We start from the raw sequence: 24,498 nt of genomic DNA, 5'->3' as shown, positions 1-24,498 counted from the left end.
TGAAACATAACCATATACTCAACCATCATATCAAATAGTATTTTGGGATGGTTTTCAAAATATTTTCACTCGTATTCTTTTATTCAACCCTTTCAACAGCACCATGAATTGAGAAAGGCAAGTAGTTTATCTATATTTTAACACTGAAAAAATTCACAGAGATTATGTGACTTCTTAAATTTACTCCACCAGTAGCAAGCTGATACTAGTATCCAAGTGTCCTGCCTCCTATTCCTACACAATTTTTGTATATTTATTATATTCTCATTATTGTACATACTAATAAGGGCAGCATTAATTGTAAGTGATTAAAACTGTATGATTTGTTCTTTGTTTGGCTGCCAAGAGCATATTAATTCAATGTAATTAAAAATATTTATTAAGTATCCAGCACATGGTTTAGCAAATAACAACAACAATGAAAACAATGATAATAATAATGGAAGGCTCTAAATGTGTTAGGATCTAAGAATGAATGGATAGATGGAAAGCCCAGGGGCAGCGTCAGCCTCCCCATGGTCAGGTTAGGTAATGTTCGAACTTCACCCTAACAGGGAACACCTGTGCTGAGCGAAGGTGGCTCTAGAGATCCCCCACGCACACAGAAGTTTTCCGGAATCCTGAGCTTGGAGAGGTTCCACCAACGTTCGGCAGCGCATGGGTTCTAACAGAATCCCTTAGCTCGTCTCCCCTGAGTGTTTTCCTAAGGCAGGCTGCCAGGGAAGGATAGGGGTATGTGCTGGAAAGCCCAGGGGCAGCAGCTGCATCTCATGGGCAGGGTAGGTAATTTTCGGACTTCACCCTAACAGGGAACACCTGTGTCTCCAGACAGATGCACGGAGGGGGCTCTCGAGCTCCCACACGCACACAGAAGGGATCCGGAATCCTGAGTGTGGGGAGGTTCCACCAACGGTCGGCAGCGCGAGGGTTCTAACAGAATCCCTTAGCTCGTCTCCCCTTAGTGTTTTCCTAAGTCGGGCTGCTAGGGAAGGGTTGGCGGTTGTGCTGGAAATCCCAGGGGCAGCGGCTACCTCCCCATGGGCAGGGTAGGTAATTTTCGGGCTTCACCCAAACAGGGGCCACCTGTGACTCAATGGATGGCTAGACGGATGGATAAATATGCAATTGAGGCAAAAAGAGAAGAATAAGATGTAACTCCTAAGGAGGACAAATGTCGTAATACACAAACAGAACTCATGACAATATATGCTATAACAGAGACAGGTACATTGTGCTAGGAGAACAGATGACAGAACAAGTCATTGTGCCACGTTTTGAGATTATTCTACAACTGTTGTACCACAGACCCATTGAAATGTTCTTTATGTTGTAAAGAAAAGAACTGGAGGTAATGGAGCATGAAAGGCCCATTGTCAGAATTTTTCAAAGAAAAATACCTTAGAATCCACAAAAATCAACAAAGAATCTAGGAATTTTAAACCTCAAAGAACTGAAATGAAAAACCCAGCCCTACATGTTTTTATTAAAGCAGTGACATCCAGATGGGATAGAGGGCAGAAGGGAGATGCATAACGCCATGTACATGTATATTTTGTAGTAAAAGAAAGCATTGAACCAAAGCATTAACCAGACACATTTCTAACCTTGACATGAGTTGCTGATGAAATGGCCCTTAGGATAAACAGCACAATTGGCCTTATTTTGACCTAAGTCAGCAGGGGCTTTTAGCAACAGTTCAGTCATATAAATGCCCTCTTGAACAAGAACAGAGCACATTGTTCAAGTTGTTCAAACAGGGCTGGCAGGTCAGTAACTGACACAAGAGAACTTGGGCAGAGGGAGAACAGGAAGAGGATCTCTTTCAGGAGTGGTGAGTGCTAAGGGGATTTAACAGAATGAAAGGAAACTGTTCTGGGAAAAATAGTATCTGAATCCAAAATACTTTGGCACTTTAATCGAATATGCTGCTTAGGGAAAAGGCAGTCTGCACCCCAACACCTGCTGGACCTAATGGACTCTGAAATGTTGTTTCAGAATTAATCAAGTCATTTAAAATCATAGCTGCAGTCTCCATTCACTACTCCTGTGCATAAATGTGCTGATCCCGATACTAATCCATGTCGGGTGACTTGAGCAATATATCACCATAATTGCCATTTTAGGGCTGCAAATTGGAGCTAAAATAACCAGATGCAAAAGAGATGGCCGTATCATACTCTCAAGATGGATCTTCAAAGTTCAAGGAGAGTTCAAGCATGGAAGAGGCAATAGAAAGGGGTCAAGTGTAAGGGGATTGTTCATGTTCAAGAGGAATTAACTTTACAAATATATTGTTTCTGAGGTGGTAATTGTCCCATCTTACAGTTATTCATACCTCATTTACTCGTTGCATTCTTCTCAAGCATTTAATGAAATGAATTTGATTTTGACAAAATATTCTATTTCAAAATTGCCATTAATTTTCAAGATTTTTTTATTCTCCTCTAAATTATCTGTTTTAAAGGGATAGAGACTAAATTTGGGAAATCTAATATTTCCCTAGCTAATCTTCTGGCAAGACTCCATGTCAGTTTTAGATATTTCCTCTCTAGCTTAGTCAATTAAATCATTGAACTAAAAAAAGTCACCAGCATCTCCAACATTCCAAATTCAAAAAACCAGGAAAGAGTTCCATCCCATTTGAGTAAGATGAAGGCAGTTTTCTAGTTTATCTGTCACAGTTTCTCACCTAGAGGACTGTAAAAGTATGCAGCTAACAGCTTACTGTATAGTTATTTGTTTGTATAAATATTGAGACAGATTTGGAAAGTTGGTAGCAAAAAACTCCTATGACTATTTCAGCATCAAAGTTGCTAGAAATGCCATTCATACATTAGCTTTGATCAAATCACCATTCCCTTGATATCTTTAGAAATCACCATAGAAAGGAAGCACAATATACTACCTCTATTTCAAAATCTAAACCTGTTAACATAGCACTAAGGATCTTCACAATCTGAAGCCTAAATCTAAACCTATCTGTTTAACACCTCTTCCTCACAAGCCCTTTCACAGTAGCTTCTGCCACAACACATGGCTCATTGTTATTCAAAGAACAAAGTTTGTTTAATCCTCCCCTCATTTTCAAATGCTCTTTTCTGTATAGGACATATTTGTTTCCCCTTTGTCTCTAGCTGGTATGGTTATAGTTACTCTTTAATACCCAGCTGAAATGTCATCATCTTTGTCTCACTAGCCATCCCGATAAAGGGCAGATAGTTCTTTTCTTGTTTCTTTTTTTTTCTTTTGATTTCCTGTAGTGAAGAATGCGAGCCTCCACTGCAATTACTTATCACAACATATTATACATATTATAGATATTGTTTTTGTGTCTATCACCTTCAATTACATTATGAGATAATAAAGTAAATAGACTAATTTTCATAATTGTTTCAATAATATACTAAATGTAGGTAAAAGCCATTTGTAAAATTATAAAGCAATGTTAAAATTGGAGTTGTCTTGCTATTATTATTTCTCACAGTAAGTAATATATCCCAATGTATCATACATATTTCTTTGGGACTATTCTAGCAACCGTCAGGATAAAATATTTGAAGAAATAATGGTCAAAATTATTCAAAATTTGGTGAAATTATAAATCTTCCATTCTAAGAGATTAAATTAAACACAAGCAGAATAAACACAAATAAAACATCAAGGCATATCATAATTAAATTGCTGAAAACTAAGAGACAATTATAAATATAGCCAGTGAAAAAGGACACGTTACACAAAACAGGGGAACAAAGATAAGAATAACTTCAAATGTCAAAAACAAGGCAAGCCAAAAGACAATTCAATGACATTTTTAAAGTTCTGAAAGAAAAAAATAGTAAACTTAGAATTCTATATCTGGGAATAACATCTTCAAAAAAGAGGATAAAAAATAAAGCTATGAGGATATATTGTACAACACAGGGAATATAGCCAATATTTTATAATACTTATCAATGGAGTATAACCTTTAAAAATTGTGAATCACTGTGTTGTACGCCTGTAACTTATATAATAGTGTACATCAAATATACTTCAATCAAATAAATAAGTAAATAAATAAATAAATAAATAACATTTTTTTAAAAGGCAAAAGTAGTATATTTTAGGGAAAACCAAACCTCAGATAATTTTTTTGTATCAGACTTCCATTAAAGAAATGTTAAAGTAATTCTTCAGGCTAAAGAAAGATAAAAACACATGGCAAGTTCAACATACACAAGAAATCTATGCATGCCAATATCATAAATATGTGGTAAATCTAACAAATGTTTTAGTCATTTTTGAGGTTTCTTTAAGAAATAAGAAAATATTTTAAAATAATAGTAATAGTATTTTGAGGTATATAATATGGGAAAAATTATAACAACAATATAACAATGGATTGAGGCATGAAATGGAAGTATATAGCTCTAAAATTATTATAGTATGCATAAAATGATATAATATTTTTGAAAATAGATTATAAGGTAAATAATGCACAAACTAAGTGAAATAAAACATAGGTTGCTAATACAAAAATGTATCTAAAAACAAACACTACAAAATATTCAATTAAACAAATTCAAATGGAAACAGAAAAAGAAGAAAGAGGAAAAGAGAATACAAAGACAAAAAAAAAAATAAATAGGATAATGGTAAAACTAACCTCAACCATGTTAATAATCATGCTACATATAAACTGTCTAAAATTTCCAGTAAAAAAGCAAAGATTTTTCAAACTGAACAAAAAATCATGACTGAATCATAGACTATTCACCAAAAAGTGAACTTATAATATAAAGACACAGATTAAAAGTAAAAGAATGGAAGAACAAAAAACATGCACACACTAAAAGAAAACTGAAGCAGCTATAGCAGTATCAGGAAAAGTGCACTTCAGGAGAAGGATATAACAGAATATAAAATAGACTTTTCCAAGTGACAAGTGTCAATTAGCTAAGAAAAAAGAGCAATATTTAATATGTATACTCTAAATAATAGTACTTCAAAATACTTAAAGCAAAAGTTGAAAGAACTAAAAAGAAAAAGAGACAAATCCAAAAAGACAGTTGGAGATTTCAACACTTCAACAAATCAATAGAATACAAAGACACAAAAAATGAGGACAGACAAAACTTGAATGGCAAAATTAATCTACCTGACATAACTGACATTATAGAACTCATTCCAACAAAGCAAGCTTAAATAAACTTAAAAGGATTAACATTATATAGAGTTTATATTCTGATCATAATGGTATTAAACTAGAAATCAATTTAAAAATATCTGGAAATGCCCAAATAGTTAGAAATTAAACAACACTCTTCTGAAGAACACATAGATCAAGTGAAAACACAAAAAGTGAAATTAAAAACTATTTGACCTCATAGAAAAAAATATACAACACATCAAAATTTGTGGGATGTAATGAAAGCTGAGCTTAAAGGAAATTTATTGCTTTGATTTAAATATTCATGTTGAAAAAGAAGAGCCTAAAATAAGTGATATGAAGTTCCACTTTATGAAGCTAAAATCGAATAGAATATTAAGTATAAAAAAGTAAAATAAAAGAAATAATACTGATATGCTAAATCAATTAACATATAACTAAAAATATAGACAAACAATAACAAAAAAGCTAGTTCTCCAAAAAAAATGGAAAAACCCCTAACTAGACTAATCAAGGAAAAAAGAAGACAGAAAGAGCAAACAAGTAAATTCAACAATTTATGTGAAAAGAACAAACTACTTGAAAGACAGAAATTACCAACAGTGCACAAAACAGCCCTAGATGTAGTAAGGAAATTAAATTTGTAAACAAAAATTTTCTCACGAAGAAAAGCAAAACCACAAGCCCGAATAGCTTTCTAGCTGAAATGTAGCAAACGGTTAAGGAAGGAATCATTCTAATGCTACAGAAAATATTTTAGAACATAAAGAGGAGGGAACACTACCAAACTCACTTTAAATGGCAAGCATTACCTTGATACCAAACCAAAGACATTACAAAAATAAGACAACTCAGAGACCAGTAACTCTCATGAACACAGATGCAAAAAGGAAAAAATCATAGTATTAACAAATGAAATCCAGCAACATTGTAAAAGTTAATGCATAATGACCATGTAGGGTATACCCAAAGAATGTATGGCTGGTTTAACATTTGAAAATTAATCGATTTACTTAATCAAACTAGGGTATTAAGGAGAAAAATAATAGTCATCTCAATAGATACAGAAAGTTCATTTGACAAAATTGTATACACAATCATGTTAAAAATTATCAACAAATTGGAAATAAAAGAACCTTCTTCAACCTGATAAAGGATACTTATAAAAAAAAAAGCCTGTAAGTAATATCATAATGGAGAAAGATTGAACACTTTCTCCCTAAAATAGGAAACAAAGCAAGAATATCCTCTCACTACTCCTACTTAATACTTTCCCTACTCTACCCAGTGCAATGACATAAGAAAACAAAATAAAACAACACAAAAGCATGCAGAGTGGAAAGGAAGAAGTAAAATTGTTTGTACATAGACAACCCTACAGAATCTAAAAAAAAAAAAAAAAATAGAACTAATACATGATTTTAACAGCCACAATATAGAATGTCTGTATACAAAAATCATCTCTATATCTAAATACTTGGAGCAAACCACTGGAAAATATAATTTTTAAAATTCTACTTATAATAGCATTAAAATATGAATTACTTAATGATAAATTTAACAAAATATATGAACTACTTGTAGAGTGACAACAACAAAAAATATTGCTGAAAGAAATTAATGAAAAATTAAAGAAAAATTTTAAAGGTGGTTTCATATACTATGATCACGGATTAAAGATTCAATATTTAAGATGTAAATCTTTCCCAAACTGATCTATACATTTGACAGAATCCCAGATAAAAATCCCATCATGCCTATTTTGTGGACATTTACAAATTTATTCTAAAAATTATAGAAACACAAAGAACCTAGAACACTAAACACGACTTTGAAAAAGAAAAAAGGTGAAAGTATATACTACCTCATTTCAAGATTCACTGTAAAGCTATCAAGAATTAATACAGTGATACTGACAAAATGTACAATGGAATAGAATAGTTAGCTTGGAAAAAGAACCACACCTGAATTCATTTTCAAGCCCAGTGTCTAAGTACTTTGATGGAAAGGGACAGTTCATTCAACAAATACTGTTGAACAGCTTACTATCAAAAGGTTTAAAAGTGAACCTCATCTATTCTGTCACACAAATTTTAACCTAAAATGTATTTTAAACTTAAACATAAAAGTTAATGGAATAAAACTTCAAAACAAAACATAGGAGAAAATCTCCATGACCTTTATGGTCAGATTTTCTTAGAACATAAAGCATTACTGAAGAAAAACTTGATAAACTGGACTTCATCAATATTAAAACTTTTGGCATTAAAAGTTTTCCAAAATAAAAAAAAGAATCCTTACAACACAATACTAGGGAAATGAATTATCCAATTTTTTAAAGGGGCAAAAAATTGACAAGACATTTAATAAAGTAAATATATGAATGACTAATAAGGACATGAAAAGATGGTCAACAGAACTTATGCTTCTGGCCAAGATGGAGTTTCAGAAAAAAAGATTTTTCCTCCTGCCTGAAAAACTAAAATACTGGATAAGTATGTGAAACAATGGTTCTCAAGACATTGGAAATCAAGCAATGAGAGATCAGCTAACCTAACAAGATTACTCCTATGATGGCTTCAGCATACCACTCGGAGAAAATGTCCAGGCCATGGTGTATAACAGGAGAAATTAGATGGAATGCAAAAGTCTCCCTGAGTTGAAGAAAATGTTGTAAGTCTGTGACAGTCAAGACAGCCAGACTTTGTAGGACACGGTACCAAAGAGAAGAGAACTGAGAAGACAGAGAATTCTAGAGATCTGAAGAAAGTCTCCTCTGAGTATTCAGGATTTATGAGAAGAAATTACTAAAAACTGGAGAGAAGACATCAAGAAGCATTAGAAAGGACACTGCCCAGAGCACACCCAGAGCCAGACTTGTTTGTTCTTATCAGACAGATTGTAAAGGCTCACACTTCAATGACATTTGGTAGAGCATTCAGAAGTGTTTTCCCGCAGTACTGGGGTAAATTAGCCATTGATTAAATAGTGTTATGGTCGTGTTTAACAAAGCTTAAAAGCAAGAACTGAAAGAATCAAGCTGTTTCCAAGTACCACAACATAAATACATAAATATTCAGAAATAATTATAGGATTGCAAAACTTCCAGGATCCAACAAGTTAAAATTTACAATGTCTGGTATCAAATTAAAAATTAAAAGGCATACAAATAAATGATCACAATGAGAAAAGTCAATAAACTTAATGCAAAACAAATATGACACAGATGATAGCATATACAAGTATATTAAAGTTATTCTAACTGTATTCAATATGTTCAAGAAGCTAGAGAAAAAACTGACATTTAAGCAGAGATATGGAAGATATATTCCTTAAAAGGACCAAATTGTATTTCTAGAGTTGAAAGCAAGGTCTTAAATGAAAATACAACTGATGGGATTAACAGAGTAGATATTGCCAGAGAAGAGAATAGTGAGCTTTAAGACATAGTTAAGAAAAAAAAAAAAGTTATCCAAAAGTACTGGTACTAAACATTACTTGCACTAAACATGAAGTAAATCATAACACTTGAAGACAGATTGAGATAAGCTAAAAATTATACTATGAACACCAACGCAACTACTAAAATTACACATCAAAAAATTATAAGTAACAATAAAACAAAGGTGATAAAATTAAATCATTGAAAAAAATCTCTATTAATGCAAAAGAAAGCAGACGAGAAGGGAAAAGGGAACAAATAACAAACAAAAAAGCAATATAGCAGAACTAAACCTAACCATACCAATGTAAATGACCTAGGACCTAAATGTCACAAAAGCAAAGATTAGCAGATTAGATAGAAAAAGATCCAACAAAATGCTTCCCACAAGAAATTTTTATATATTTTTATATATAAATGTTTATATATAAAGACACACTAGATTAAAAGTAAAAAGATGAGAAAAAATATACCAGGATAACACTAATCAAAGGCACACTGAAGTGGCTCCATTAATATTAAAGTAAATTTCTGAGTAAACAATATCACTAGGGATAAAAAGGATCACTCTACAAGGATAAAGAAGTCAATTCACCAAAGGACATAACAATTCTAACCATTTATTAACCTAATAACAGAGTTTCAAACACAGAAACTGACAGAACTGGAAGGAAAATAGATAAATCTACACTTAGAAGGAGATTTCAGCTCTCCTCTCTCAATAATTGATAGAACAAGTAGACAGAAAATCATTAAAGATATAGAAGACAAACAACACTAACAACAAAATTGGTATACTTGGCATTAATAAAGCATTCCACCAACAATAGCAGAATATGCATTCTTTTCAAGTGCACATGATCATTTACCAAGACAGAACTGTATTCTGGGTCATAAAACAAGTCTAATAAATTTAAAGGATTTCAAGTCTTATAAGGTATACTGACTATCTGACCACAAATAGATTAAACTGGAAATGTATAAAAGTATCTGAAGAACTCTCAAATAACAAACTTCATGGGTCAAAGAAGAAGTCAAAAGAGAAATTATAAAGTATTTTGAATTGCATGAGAATGAAAAATACAACATATCAAAATCTATGGGATGTTTTTAAGGCAGTACTTGGAGGGAAATATATAGCACTAAATGTCTCTATTAAAGTAGGTCTTAAATCAATAACACCACGTTCCTTAGAAAAGGAAAAACAATTAAACCCAAAGTAATTAAAAGAAATAAAATAATAAAAATCAGAGCAAATATGAATTGAATAGAAAACAGAAAATCAATTGAGAAAATCAATGCTTTTCAAAGTGCTTCTTTAGGAAGACCAATAAAAGTAATAAGTCTCTAACAAGACTAACGGGGAACAAAAAAAGAGATAACACAGATAGCTAATGCCAGGAATAACAGAGGCAACTTCACTACAGATTCTGCACATATTAAAAGGACAATAAGGGAACAGTATAACAACTTTATTCTAGTGGATTTGACACCTTAGATTAAAAAAAGATGCTCAATATCATTAATCAGTAGGGAAATGCAAAGCAAAACAAACATATGATACCACTCGACATCTATTTGAATACTAAAATTAAAGACATTAACCTTTTCAAGGGTTGGTGAGGAAGCAAAGCAATTGGAATTTCATTTACTGTTAATGGGAATGTACAATAGTAACCACTTTGGAAAACTTGTTCACAGTTTTTAAAAGGTTAAACATATACCTGACTCATAACCTAGCCATTCTGCTCCTATGTATTTACCACAATGAAAGCATATGTCTATTCAAAAATTTAAACACAAATGTTCATAGCAATTTTATTTGTATGGCTAAAAAGTAGAAACAGTCCAGATGCCAATCAACAGGTGAATGGAATGTACATTTGGTATATCCATACGGTGGAATGCTACTCAACAATAAAAAGCATGAACTACTATATACACAACATCCTTGATAAAAATTAAAATAATTGTGCTAAGTGAAAGATGACAAATAAGAGTACATAATATATGATCCTTCATATATAAAATTCTAGAATTTTCAAACTACTTATAATAACAGAAAATAGATGGAGGTTGGGAGGGGAAAAGAGGAATTTCAAAAGGGCACAATGAAACTCTTTGGATATGGATAGTGCATTATCTTAATTACGTGACGGTTTCACAAATGTATACATATCTTAAAACCTATCAAATTGTACAATTGCAATATGTATAACTTATTATACCAATTGTGTCTTGGAAAAGTTGATCTAAAAGTACTCAACCTCTTTAATTATCAGAGAAATACAAATTAAAACCAGAATGAAGTTAACACTGAACACTCACTAGAATGGCTAAATAAATATGACAATACCAAAAGTTGAGAGTTATGTTTTATTTGGTGGGAGGACTCAAGCTGGGAGGACAGCCTCTCAGATCACGCTGAGGGACTGCTCCGAAGGGGTAGGGGAGGAGCTAGGATATATAGGAGCTTTACAACAAAGACCAGGTAGTTGGAACAATAAAAGATGGCTTGCTATCTAAAGAAAGCCAGGCATCTCAAATTAAAGAATTTAGTGCTTTCAGGGTCTACCACTGAGCTATACCCTCCTTGCCAGGTCAGTTTCTTAACACCGCTATGCCTCAGTGTCTCTTGGAAAATGGGGATAAAAGTAGTTCCTATTCATTAGAACTCTGTGAGAATTAAATGAGATAAGGTATGTCGGCATTTAGAAAATGCCTGGAAGAGAGTAAGCACTCAGGAATGTTAGTCATGACTATTAGGTGCTTTACAGATGATGAAACCGAACGAAGCTCATAAAGATTTAATACTTTAGGTACATTATAACTTGGAGGAGGTATGCCACCGCATTTAAGAACTCTGGAGCCACGCAGACCTCATTCACATTACTTTTCTGTCATTTATCATGTATCCAACCCTGAACAAATAATTTCTCTTAGCCTTCATTTCTCTATTTGTAAAATGGAGATGATAATTGGGAATAATATCCACTTCATGCTTATTATGAGGATTAAATGAGATCATGTGTTTAACGTGCCTGGTCCAAAGAATGCACTCAGAAAATAGTAGCCACTCTTATTGCCCGAAGTTATCCAACTGACAAGTGGTCGGACCTGGATTTAAATGCAGTGGCTCTAGGGCAGGGAAGGGAATGGCTCAGTGGGGGAGTGTGTGTTTTGCGTGCCTGGGGTCCCGGGTTCAGTCCCCAATGCCTCCATTTAAATAAATAAATAGATAGATAAACTTAGTTACTTGCCCCCTAGGGAAAAAAAAAAAAGCAGTATATATATTAAAAAATGCAATGGCTCCGAATTTCAAGTGCGTGCCCTTTTTTAATAAACTCACTCACCAGCTCCTAGAATTCTGAAGAATTAGTAGATGCAATCAACACTTGGAAGGCTTTTTTCAAGTGCAATAAAATTAGTTAATTTTCCTCTTTAAAAAAAAAAAGAATTCAGTGCTTTTCTATGTATGGGAAGAAGCAAACATTTGGGCTCATTGAATTCATTCCTTTGACAAGCACCTAGCTCTCTAGGGCCAGTATCCTGTCCTTTCTTATTCTGAGTCCCCTCAGGGTGCACCTTGTGAGTGGCTGCAGAGGCTGGGCTGCAGGCATGTCTTCACTGAGGGGTGGTGGCAGCCGCTGATGACTTGATGGTTTCAGTATTCTTTGTTTACTGATACAGTTTGCAGTATTTTTTGTTCACATGACCAAGTGAAAACTGGAAACTTCTACATGTCAAAGTTATCTAAATAAAATTTAAAGGAAAGTAACAATTTAAGAACTATTCCAGCACATATGATGAGTAAAGGGTTAATGTATTACTTAGCTTTTACAAATTAACAAAAACATTCACAGAGAGGATGAAAGAGAATATTCTACTCGTTCAAAAAAAAATTCAAGTAGACAAAAAATATAAAAATGTTCAAACTCATTACTGATGAATGAAATAATTAGAACATCAATTGACAATATTTGTCTTTTCCAATTGGGTAATATTTGTCTCCTATCACAATGGAAAAAATTTTAAATAATAACATTAGTATTGGTAAGAGTGTACTAAATTTTATACTCTGCTGGTGGGAATATATAAAGACATATTCTTAAAAGATGGCAATTGAGCAACATGAACCACAAAATATAAATAATTTCATATTCTTCTAGCTCTTGCACAAAATTTTGTTTAGGGACGTTCATTATCCTGTGTTTATACTAGTGAATACGTGGAAACAACCTAGATATCCAAAAAAAGATTACAGTACACTAACAATGATAAATACTTGCAGACCCAGAGAAGTTATGCTGCAGAAGAACATATGTTCATGAAAATATTCAAATACTATAATGAATATTATATTCGGTATGATTCCAAATTTACAAAGATATATGCCTGGGGCAAAAAAAAAAAAGCCTTGACGTATATCAAGATTTTACATAATTCTTTCTGTGTTAATATTTCACTTAAAGGTGACTTTTTTTCTTCCCACTTTTCCAACACTTCTGAAATTTTTTATACTGAAGAATTACTTTCATAATTAGAAATTACTTTTTCTGATTATAAAAGTAGTTTTTCTCTTCCTTTTACTCAAAAGATTTCACCAAGCACCCTTCCTGGTCGCAGCCAGTGTGTGATGTCCCCTCTGTCTGCTTCCCCAGCACCCTGGACAGGACACAAATCTATCTCCTCAAGTAGGCTGCGAGCGCTGAGGGGGACAGGGCTGTGTCCTGTGCACTGAAGCACCCCGTGAATGCCGAGAGCCTGAAACAGCCGGCAGAAAAGGCAAAAGTCAATACAAGAAATGGAGAGAGGAGTTGGAAGAGAGCTGGGGTAGAAGAAGAGTATTTTCACCCCACCTCACCACCACAAGCACAGGTAAATGTAAACCTATATAATGTAGGTTTGCTTTCTTTTTCTCCTTCAAGATTTAGAAGAATAAAAACCGGTTAATGTTTCCTAATCCCTTAGTTCAATTTACAACATTGGTACTCAGACCACACCTCTTACAGCCATTTGGACTCCAGTAGTTAACTGCCCCAATTCAATCCCTCAGGACCCAGAGGCAGTGAAGCACAATGATAAACAAGAACCCTGGGGTCAGACTTCCTGGGGGCAAACGCTGCCCCCACCTCTTACTAGCTACATAACCTTGAACGAATTCTCTGTGCCCCGTTTCCCCTTGTAAAATAGGATGACTTTAAGATTAAATGAGTTGCTACATGTATTTAAAACAGCCTGTAATAAAGGGCTACATATGATGCTGGTAAAGTAAAATCATAAAGACTATATTATCCAGGACATGTAGCAGATAGGCTTTTTGGTTAATATTTACCACAAACATGGCACCAGAATCAGTGAGTCTATTGTCAGACACGTGTATGGTTGACTAACCTGTCCTGACAAAGTAGTTATAATCATTCACCGGAAAAAAAAATTCAGAAATTAATGAATCCAAATAGATTTTCAAGGCTTTCACAATTTTCACATAAGCACTAAAAAGTCATTCTTATTCCTGGTGTAACTTGTAATAGACACCAAATCTGAACAGCACAGAAAACTATAAAAGATGTTATTCTGATGAGAAACTTTTACCATCAATATCTAATTATTCATCATCAAAGTGCAGCTTCATCAAATTACAACTTAACTGTTCTTTTTAGTTCCATAGTTCCAACAAATGACAGTTTAAAATTGTAAACAAATAAAGACTTCTTTCCATTTCCTTGTTTCTGTCATGCATTTGCAAACTTATAATTTCTAAATTAATTCAGCTATAAGGATCAAAGAGAGGTGACAGATTTCCATGACTGATCTGATGCTTGCACTCACTCTCCTCTTTCTCTGTGGGCTTGTGTGTGTGTGTGTGTGTGTGTGTGTGTGTGTGTGTGTGTGTGTGTGTGTGTGTCTCACCAACAGTTCCTGTATGTCAACAGAGACATAGTGCTGAGAAGAAAGCTTGGTGTGGATACTGGGTCAGAGGCACAAAATGACATGTTTATGACAAGGCACAAACTGTTGTTTTACCTCATCTGCAAGATTTTGTTTGTCTTTTTCAGCCTCAGTAGAGTCTATATTCCATATTAAATGCCAAACAAGCCCCCTATGACATTGTGGAAAACTCATTCTGTCTTAATAGTGGCAGAGTCAGTGGCTCAGAGCAGCCCAAATGGGCCAAGGGAGTGCCTGACAGCTGCAGCTGCAAAAGAGAGAGAGAAAGGGAGAGAGGGGGGAGGCACTTCCTTCCTCTAAGCCCAAAGCGCCGCAAAGCGCCATGGATGGCTCCTAAACACAACCGGCCCTTTTGGCAGAGCTTCTGCATATTGGGTGTGCAAAACAGTTGCCTGTAGGCTTGTTTAAAAGAATAGAAAGAAAAAATAAGTGAGAGAGAGGAGAAAAAAAACATTTAATTAAGCCATAGAGCTAAGGAAATAAGAGGTTTCCAATTCCACCTCTATTACTAAATCAAATTTAATTTAAAAATTAAAATTGTCAATTTCAATGTCAAATGAATTCATACTGGCCTGTTTTTTCTACTTTGAATCTACTATGCCTATGCATGCTGGGTTTTACACCTTCTGAAGAAAATTTTAAGTTTAGAGGGAAGCTATCCCTGTATATAAACATATGTCAAAATAAGAATATGCAGGAAAGTGTCTAAGATTTCCAAAATACTGTCATTAATTAAAATATACTGGGCAGCCACCAGATACACAGAACTATTCTAGGAACAATGTAGGAAGATTTGACATGTGTCTCCAAACAACAACAACAAAAAATACAAGCTTAAGGTTTAAATATTTCAGGTAAATCTACTTTTTCTTCCCTAAATTACCCAAATTATCACATCAAATGTTGACTTACATTTTTGATGACAACTCAACTTAAATTGTAAACACTTTTAATGAAGGTACCAGGAAATATCCCTTTGGAATAAAAGAGAAAAAAATAAATGAATAAATATAAAAAGCCTCTATCATTTTCTACACCATCACCACCTCCAGCAGTTTCATAAGAAGAACAAAAATATTAGTATCAGTAAGTAACGATATTTAGGCATTGATGTCTTTCAAAAATTCTAAACATGTCATGAATATTAGCTAATTTATTTATCATGACAGAATGGACAAGGATTGTTTATTACAGACTCTCTGAAATTTCTAGTTACAGTTGAGATGATTTTATTAAAAGGGTTGTCAAATAATTGCAACATCTTTGTAATGTCTTAGAAGAAATTAAGAGTCAACGTTATTGATATAAGTATTCCTAGCCATATGTTCCTATTCTTTGCTTTTTAAGACATGGTGAATTTAAGTAGAATTTCCCTGAATTTACCAATGCGACTTTCAGGCACATTTGGTCTCCTAGAAAGGAATCTATATTATACCTCTGTGAGGGATGTCTGCAGGGGTAGAAGAGAGGGCAAGAGGGTGACTTGAGATAATCATTGCTAAAATGTTTTATTTGCACATGATAATTTCTCCTTTCATAAATATCAGCAAATATGCTTTTCTCCCCTCTCCCTCTCCCTCTCTCTCAGGATATCAGGCAGATAAGAGTTATCAGTAAAGGTCATCCTCAATTTCTGTACAGAAATGATCTGTCTCCGGTATGTAATAAACATTTATCCATGCCTTTATTAGCTATATTGAAGCTGACAGTTCTGTTAAACCATTTTCTTTCATTTTGCTAGGTCATGACGGTTAATGCTGCTAAAAAATCTCATCACTGCTTTTGATCACTGTATTGTCTTCCCTGTATTATCAGAATTTTGTGAAGGTAAGCACTGGCTGGAATGACCTATTAAAGTTACAGCCCGTTGAGTCTCTGGTTTTTTTTTTTTTTCCTCTTTTCATCACAATAAAAAAGCAAAGGAGTGCAAAGAATAAATTTTCCTCAGAAGGTTATATTTAGTTGGGCAGTTGACATGTTCAGCCAACTCTCAATTATCCACAGCAAAAGGAAACCAAAGCATCAAACATAAATGAAAACCACACATACTCCAAAATCTTCATTTTGGCTGCATCTTTCACCAGGGTATTCCCAGGATCTAAAAAGACAACTTCACATTTTACTCAAATCCCTTTCTTATCTCTAGGGGTCAGTTCTCAGGAAGTAGAAGATGAAGAAGAAGCAAAACCAAGAAGAACCCACCCATTGAAAAAACATCACAAGGCAAATGAGATATGCAACAGAAAAACATGGTGGAGGGTACAGTTTGCACCTGTGCTTTTCCATCCTTCCTTCATCCACATCTCATTCACAGCAACTTTAAAGACATGCTTGCTTTTGACAAATGAAAAACAACAAAATATCCATGAAAATATCTTCCTTTGTTAATGGGTTAAAGATCGTATAAAACAGGCTGAATATAGGTTCATTGTCAGTTTCAAGGAAATACCGTTCAGATCAATTAAACAAACTGTCTAAAAATTCAAACATATATCCTTTTAGTTAAACAAACATTTATTGAGTTCTTATTGCATGCCAGGCACTATGGGAAATTCTAGGAATACAAAAATGTGAATGGGTCACTTCTGCTCTCATGTAGCTCCTAAGGAAGAAGTCACAGAAATAGATATTTAAAATTGACACAGTGACATTAAAGCACAGAGTAGAAGCATCTTCCCCAGCCAGGGAGATCCTGGAAGATTTCTAAGGAAACACAAATTCCAAACCAAATCCTAAAGGGCCAGCACAGTTACGCAGGTGAAGAAGCAAGAGTTGGGGGAAGGACACTTCAGGCAAAGGGAATAGCGTGAGCAAGGGCACAGGTGTGCGACAGTTGTGTGTATTCACAGAACCACTGGGATCTCCAAGTTGTCAGAGCACAGCAATCATAATCATGGGGATGAGAAAGGCAAAGAAAAGGCAATTGATAAAACTAGAAAGCCAGGGAGAGTCCAAATCTTTGGGGACTGTGTCAGAAACTTACATTAGTTGTCCTTCCAACATCATTTATATGCAGTAAAGTAAGACCAACATAACCCTTAATTCCATCATCTATTTGTTCTTTCTTTTAGCTATTCAACAATTTTTTTTAAGCATTTACCACATGCCAGGCACTGTTAGAGGCACCATGATAGAGTGGGGAGCAAAACCAAGTCCTGAACTCACGGTGTGTTCATTCTGATGGGGAGAAAAAGACAAGAAACAAGCAATGACAAACACAACAACAAATTACGTCAAGCCGTGATAACATATCAAAGCCTATTTAAGCTCTAGTCTCTAAAAATAAATAAAGGCTGAATAAAGAGAAGATTGTGAGGTGAGAGAATGGGGAGCACGGTGAGTTGTTTTATACAGAACAGTCAAGACAAGACATCCCTGAGAAGGTGATATCTGAGCAGAGACCTAAAGGAAATTCATTTCAGGGAATTGCTTTTAAAGGAGAGCTGATCACACAAGCGAAGATCCTGAGAGGAGAGCACGTTTCTTGGCAAGTAGAAGAAATAGCAAAGGGGCCAGTCTGAAGCAGAGTGAACAAGAGAGAAGGTCAGGGAGGAGGGGTGCAGGGCAGTGAGATGCAGATTACTGCTGAGTACAGGGCTTTTCAAACTTCTTTGGAAATGATCTAAAATAATATATTTTACATAGTGACAAATATATGTGTTTTACAGATAGAGCCTGAAACAGAGGTATTTTTAAAGTTTCAGGAAACTGTATTATGTGTGGTACATTGCTATTTTCAATTGTACTTCATTTTTTAAAAAATTCTGGTCACAATTCATTAAATTTATCTTATAACCTATTAATAGGTCACAACCCACAGTAGGGAAAACACTGAAGCAGAGTCATTGTTCTTTAAAAAAAAAAAAAAAAAGCACATATTCTTTTAAAGGTGCCCAACACCGAGCCCAGTGCCAGACACGTAGGTATCCTAATATTGTTTGTTGAATGATTGGATAAATGAATGAATGAAAATAATTAGAAGTTTATTTATAAGGCTTGAAGTCTGAAGACTTCAAATTGGGCATTTCCATGCCAAAAAAAGTCTAACAACTGCATGCTCTTCAGATCATTGCTTATCACCAGGTGCACCAGAATGTACACAGAGTTTATTAATAGAAAATTAATGTCAGTCACTTCTCAAAGTGGACAAAGTGCTCTCAAAAAGGTCATTTACTGGAGGTAAAAGGAGAGTCCTCACAATTTACTTTTTCATTTTCTGAAACTCAAATTTTTTTGAATAAAAAAATACTTAAGATAAAATAATTTGGGAGTAGGTTCCTAATGATATTAATCGTTATTTTCATGGAAATTAATTCTTCTACCCTTATGTGACTTCCAACAGAGGATTAGAAAATCCTTAGATACAAGTGTGATCATGCGCCAGAATTTCTGACTGGCTCTTTTGATTTTTCTTTTAAAGAATTGAATATGAAGGGAACAATATTCCTCATGAAGTTAGCTATATGTATGTTTTCTAAAAGAACTGAATTAGAGTTCAGAAAATCTGATCTTTATTCTGTAGAACAATAACAATTGCTAAAATTGACACAGTGCCAGGCACTGCTCTAAGCATTTTACATACAAAACATTAATTCATTAAATCCAAACAATGGCCCTATGGGAGAAGTACGATTACTATCTCTACAACAGGAAACTGAGGCAGAGAGAGAGAAAACAATTGACCATATGCCATGCATTGCAACACCCTACACATATCAACTTACTTAATCTTCGTAACAGCATTATTTTAAAAATAAAGTCACCAAGGCACAGGGATAGATAACTTGCTCTCTGTCACAACTACTAATTGGTGGAGCTGGGACAGAATCCAGGGCAGTCAGCTCCAGAGTCCACGCCCCCAGAGAATATGCCACTCTGCTTCCTTTAGCTGTAACGTCTGTGCCAAGTTAGCCCTGTGAAATATGATGATGCCAAGTGAGATTTTAAGGAAAATGTGAGCTCCTTGGGAGAAACCAGCGGCCCAGCTGCACATATTCAGCATCAATCATTAGGTGACAATTTTAATATACTTACCACCAAGGACTTAGCAAATGTAACTTATAGAAATTTAATCTTATATTTTCCCCAACTGAATTCTCTACTACAACCTTTAAATTATCTTGAGTCTAAATTAATTCAACTATTAATGTCTCTCTGCATCTGTTTTTTTTTTTTTCCCCTTCCTTCTTACTTCCCTCAGACCCAAGTTTGGAACACTGTGTCTTTAAAAGTTAAAAATGCAAACATCACATGGAATAGTCTATGTGTCTATTTCACATCTCATTATTAAAACTGATAATTAAATATCTCTGAGTGCTCACAGATGTAGATATCTAGACACCTGTCTATCTCAGCATTTACAGCTCTTCCTGAAAAGGATGAATTTCCCTTAAGCTCTTCTTCACTTGCTTTTTGCTCATCCCGTACTTTTTACACATACATATATACATACAAGGAAAGAGTAGGGTGTTACCCTTGATGGTCTGCTCCTTAACCTAAACTACACTCTTTGTCATCATGATAATGGTCACATTATTAGTCAGGAAGCTTTGTTCTCCATGGGGACTCAGCATAAATATACCAGTAATAATAATTCATGTTTAAATGCTCTATCAACCTCACTTGGAGATGAAGGTTGGTAGGTAATGATAACTCTTTTCACTATCCTAAGTACAAATGCAAATAAACAGAAGTTTGTGGCACAGAATACCACAATGCCCTCTGACCTTCATGCATGAGGTCACAGGACTCCAAAACAAAAGATAAGATCCTTGTGGTCATGGGATTCTTAAAGGGACATCTCAAACCACAACCTGACATTTCTTAAGGAACTCAACACTGGTTAAACTCTACTCTAGGGTGTGGTCAAAAGAAAGATATCCTTTTATGAACAGGTAATAAAGCCTTCAAATTCCTAAAATAAATTCAGCAACTGAAAAAAATAACTAATTGAAATATCTACTTTCCCATGGTGATGTGGTATTTTAAGCCAGGCATTTTTTTTTTTTGTGAGAGCTTCCCACAGTTTGGATCAAAATGAATAAAAACAAAGGACCAAATCCTTAACAGCTCTACTAATATTTCTTGTTCTTTTTAAAAGTAGGTCTTGGAGACAACCCATGATAATCAAAAACTACATGGTGGTCAGGTCATCCTAATTTAACACTACACTCTGCTACATCCATAACCTTGGATAAGCCCCATTTCACAGTCTAAATCAGTTTTACAAAGAAGAAAATGTATTAATCTCTTTTTTTCCTTTTCTCCCTCAGAAATACTCTGGAGCTCACTGTAACGACTATCCTCCAAATGTTTGTTATAGTATGGTGTTATGGTATAAAAATATAACAAAGTCTTTCATGTGATCGAGACTAAAACAAACCCTCCTTCTATTACATTCTGTACCATGCTATGCTGAGATACAGCTGGGCTCAGGAGCCTGTTTTCAAATGATAATATCTTAAAGACTTCAGGAAGGTCATCCTCTGCACTGACACCAGGTAAAATGCAAGGGTAGGAATTACAGGAAAGAATAATCTGTCTCTTCTACTTAGCATCTTTCACATGACAGCTTCAAATCTTACCTGATATTGAGCAGAAATTTAAATAAGAAAGTTAAATCCACTGGGAAAAAAAAAATGTATCCAGCCACAAAGTACAAAACAAACAGAATGGGGTATCACCGTGTGGCAATTCCAATATATCCAGTCTCTATCGTTCAGTGGAGGTGTCATCCCTATTTTTCAGGCAGAGACAAGTAGTCAATAAGAAGAAAAACTATTGATCTACCAACAGGTTTAAATACAATCTTGAAATAAATTCTGTACAAAACCCAGAAGCCTTCCTCTGTGTAACAGTTAAATTACTGACTCCCATGCAAAACAAAAATCCTGCCCTTAGGCCATTATCAGCATGATCCTTCATTTGAAGTCTTACAGGCTGTTCAAGGGACAACCCTGATGGTTTGGCCAAAGGGAAACAATACACGGAGTAGCTCAATACAGGCCAAGTAAAATGGAGCCTCCCAGTATGAGAATATTAAATTATTATGGCTGCAACAGGGGGCACAATTGTTAGTGGCCCCCTCCCACTTATGGCCTTGCTCCTCTCTTCCCTGCGGTGAGTGTTCATTGTCATACCTAATATTCAAATGCTTTGATAATAATAAGATTGTCAAGATAATAGCAGGAAATGTTCAGGCGAAACTCAATTTCCAAAAGCCAGCTGTGTTCTCCTGATTGTTCTTCCTAAGAAGATGGCTTCAAAAAGCAAAAAATCTTCCCATTTAAAAATTAGAACAAAGCTCCTATTATATGTAAATACACGTGCACAGGATCTAAGTTTAGAAGTGCAAATGTATGTCAGCAACTCAAATACTACAAATGATCAAGAGGAAGGATGCTAATGAGAGAGAACCTCAAGGAAGCTTGCAGGAAAAGAAACAGGGCAGCAGAACAGGACGAATCTTTCTTAATCTAACATTCTGTTTGGGGCGGGGGTGTTTTTCCTCTATCCAAAGAGCTTTAAGTGGATGCATGAAGGAGACAAGGTCTTAAATCAGGGAATGCTCGCCCATGTGGGCATTATTGATGGCACCTAGTTAGAAGAAGCAGTTTGAGTTCCTTTATTTCCTTTCATTTGCAAGACATTCCAATCAATAGACCCAGTGAGGTGGGGTGTAATGTGGGTTTTTTCGGAAGAACACTAGTATTGTTAACATGTTCAATATCTGTACTTCTTAAGGTTGATTCAGAAAACCTTGCCCTTTTGTCCCAATAAAATAATGCTTTTAGGGAAATGCTACCCTTTTGCTTTCTTTTCTCAGTCAATGCTATTTGGTCTACAGCCATTTTAAATAAAAAGTTTCAATGGATTGAAAAAAAAAAGCAGCAGCTGGAGACTAAAGCCCTGCAGGTGGCTGCTGATAAATACAGTATTGTCACTTGCTGGCATAAGCCCTCTCTAAGTGTTCTGAATACAGGTCAAAAGGCTTAACAAATTCAGAAGTCAATTTTAAATTATAATCTACATGCAAGCAAATCCTCACCCATGCCACCCAAAAGGATTTCTTTTTTCCTTTCCAGTTACATAGGACTAGCAAGAATTTCATTCATCTTTTACACATAGACTTATATCAGTGTATTCATTTGTGTCACAGAAATGCATAGTTATTCTAGAGATTTTACAGCTTGAAACAATGGTGGCCATTTCTTTAAGGAGGAATAACCTTTTTTTTTTTTAACTCTCTCTCTATATATATATATTTGCAAAGAATATCTTTTAAGTACACTTTTTCTCTTTGGGGCTAGGGGGTTGTTTTAAACCATTTGGGAAGAAAAGCACTACAGAAAGAGAAAGAATTGCTTGGTTCCATTTTGACATCATTTGGGACCAGTAGGCACTCCTCCTCGATTCATCTCATTTGGCCACATTTGCTCTACGGCTCTTTGTCCTCTAGCACTTATGTTTCTCATTTTCACAGAATTAATTAGTAATTGCCTGTGTGTTTTTTCAGAAATATTCTTTTCCATATATATTTGCCCTACCTCCATACTTAAGTTTTAGATTTCCCAATGTCAAGGATAAGGTAGTTCTTTTATTAACTTTTGGCATTTCCCCAAAGCAAGCTTTTCTCTGCTCAACATGAATGTTTAATAAAATAATCAATAGTTTATAAAGAAGAAACAAGATCTGAGAAGGCTATAGAACAACTTCTTAACAGTGGTCATTGTTTTTTGTTGTTTTTTTTTTGCCGAAATGTAGTCAGAGGAGGGCAGCTATGTTATATAATCTAAACTATTTAGGTTTTTAATGATGAATATGTATTCTTTTATCATAAAATCATAATAAAATAATTTTTAAAGAGAAAAGAAGGAAGACCTGAAGAAGCACATTAGTCCCCACTGTGAATGACCTAATTCAAATACACTATCACTTTATTCATCAATAGCACAAGTGAAATGCAGAGATGGGGATGAAAAAGAGTTATGGATCTTGCTACAATGTGAGAAATAAGGAGGGTGTATCTGGACCTTGACCTAACCTATGCAAGTGGAGAAAATAAATGGCATTTCTTAAAAGGAAATGGAATGCCACCTCACCATCCTCTGTCTACTAATATTAACATTCATTCATTCCACAACATTTTTTGAACATCTACTCTATGCGAGGCATTTTTCTAGGCACTGAAGATACACCAGTGAATAAAACAAGTAAAATGCCACTGTCATTACTGAATGACATTCTATTTGGGGTAAACAGACACTAAACAGGAAAATATTGAATTGGTGATATGATGCTAAGGACCTTGGGAAAAAACAGAGAAGGGAAATTGGGACTGCAGTGGGTGGTAAGGATGGCTGCAGCTTCATAGACGAGGCAGACGTAGAGGGAGGTGACATCAGGGAAGTAGGAAGGACTGGAACACATAGGGTCTCGTGTGCCCTGTATGTTAATAAGTGTGGGTTTTTTTTTTTTTAGTAATAAAAAAATGCACTGGATGCATTTAGGCAGCAAGTAATATAATCTTATTTCCACTTGAGAAAAATAATTTTGTTACATGAAAGAAACAGTACAAGAGTAGAGACAGGAAGAAATCCAGGTCAGAAATATAAGTCTGAGGGACAATACATTTTAGAATGTTTTTAAAATCATGGGACTGCCTGAGACTACCTCAAGAGAAAGGATATAATGAGTAGAAAGGAGGGCTGAGGACAGAACTTGACTATTTCAAGTCTGGAAGAGGAAGCAGATAGGATTTGTCGGACACTCTGGCTCTTAAGTCAATGAGCCTAAAACCTCAGGTAGCAGAAGCCTCCATACCTGGATGCTACCTGTGAGTTACACAGAGCCATCCTTCCTCATCTTCCTGGAGCTGGTGTGAAAATGGCAAGGATAATACTTTTCCATTGTGAATATCTGCACTGAAGAGACACCATGGACAGGGAATACATGT

At 34.9% G+C, this 24,498-nt stretch overlaps 1 long non-coding RNA gene across 1 annotated transcript; it reads left to right on the top strand.

The window, feature by feature from the left end:
- Nucleotides 1–707: 707 nt before the first annotated feature.
- Nucleotides 708–16,905, top strand: LOC140686962 (uncharacterized). The gene is made up of 6 exons (XR_012060975.1): nt 708–732; nt 810–1,046; nt 13,253–13,469; nt 16,132–16,200; nt 16,285–16,370; nt 16,690–16,905. It is a non-coding gene; the product is annotated as an uncharacterized lncRNA (long non-coding RNA).
- The last annotated feature ends 7,593 nt before the right edge of the window (nt 16,906–24,498 follow it).

This window comes from Vicugna pacos, chromosome 2 (assembly GCF_048564905.1).
Source record: "Vicugna pacos chromosome 2, VicPac4, whole genome shotgun sequence".
In the NCBI taxonomy this organism is placed as follows: Eukaryota; Metazoa; Chordata; class Mammalia; order Artiodactyla; family Camelidae; genus Vicugna; species Vicugna pacos.
Note: the sequence above shows the minus strand (reverse complement) of the source record. Positions and strands in the feature narration are given on the sequence as shown.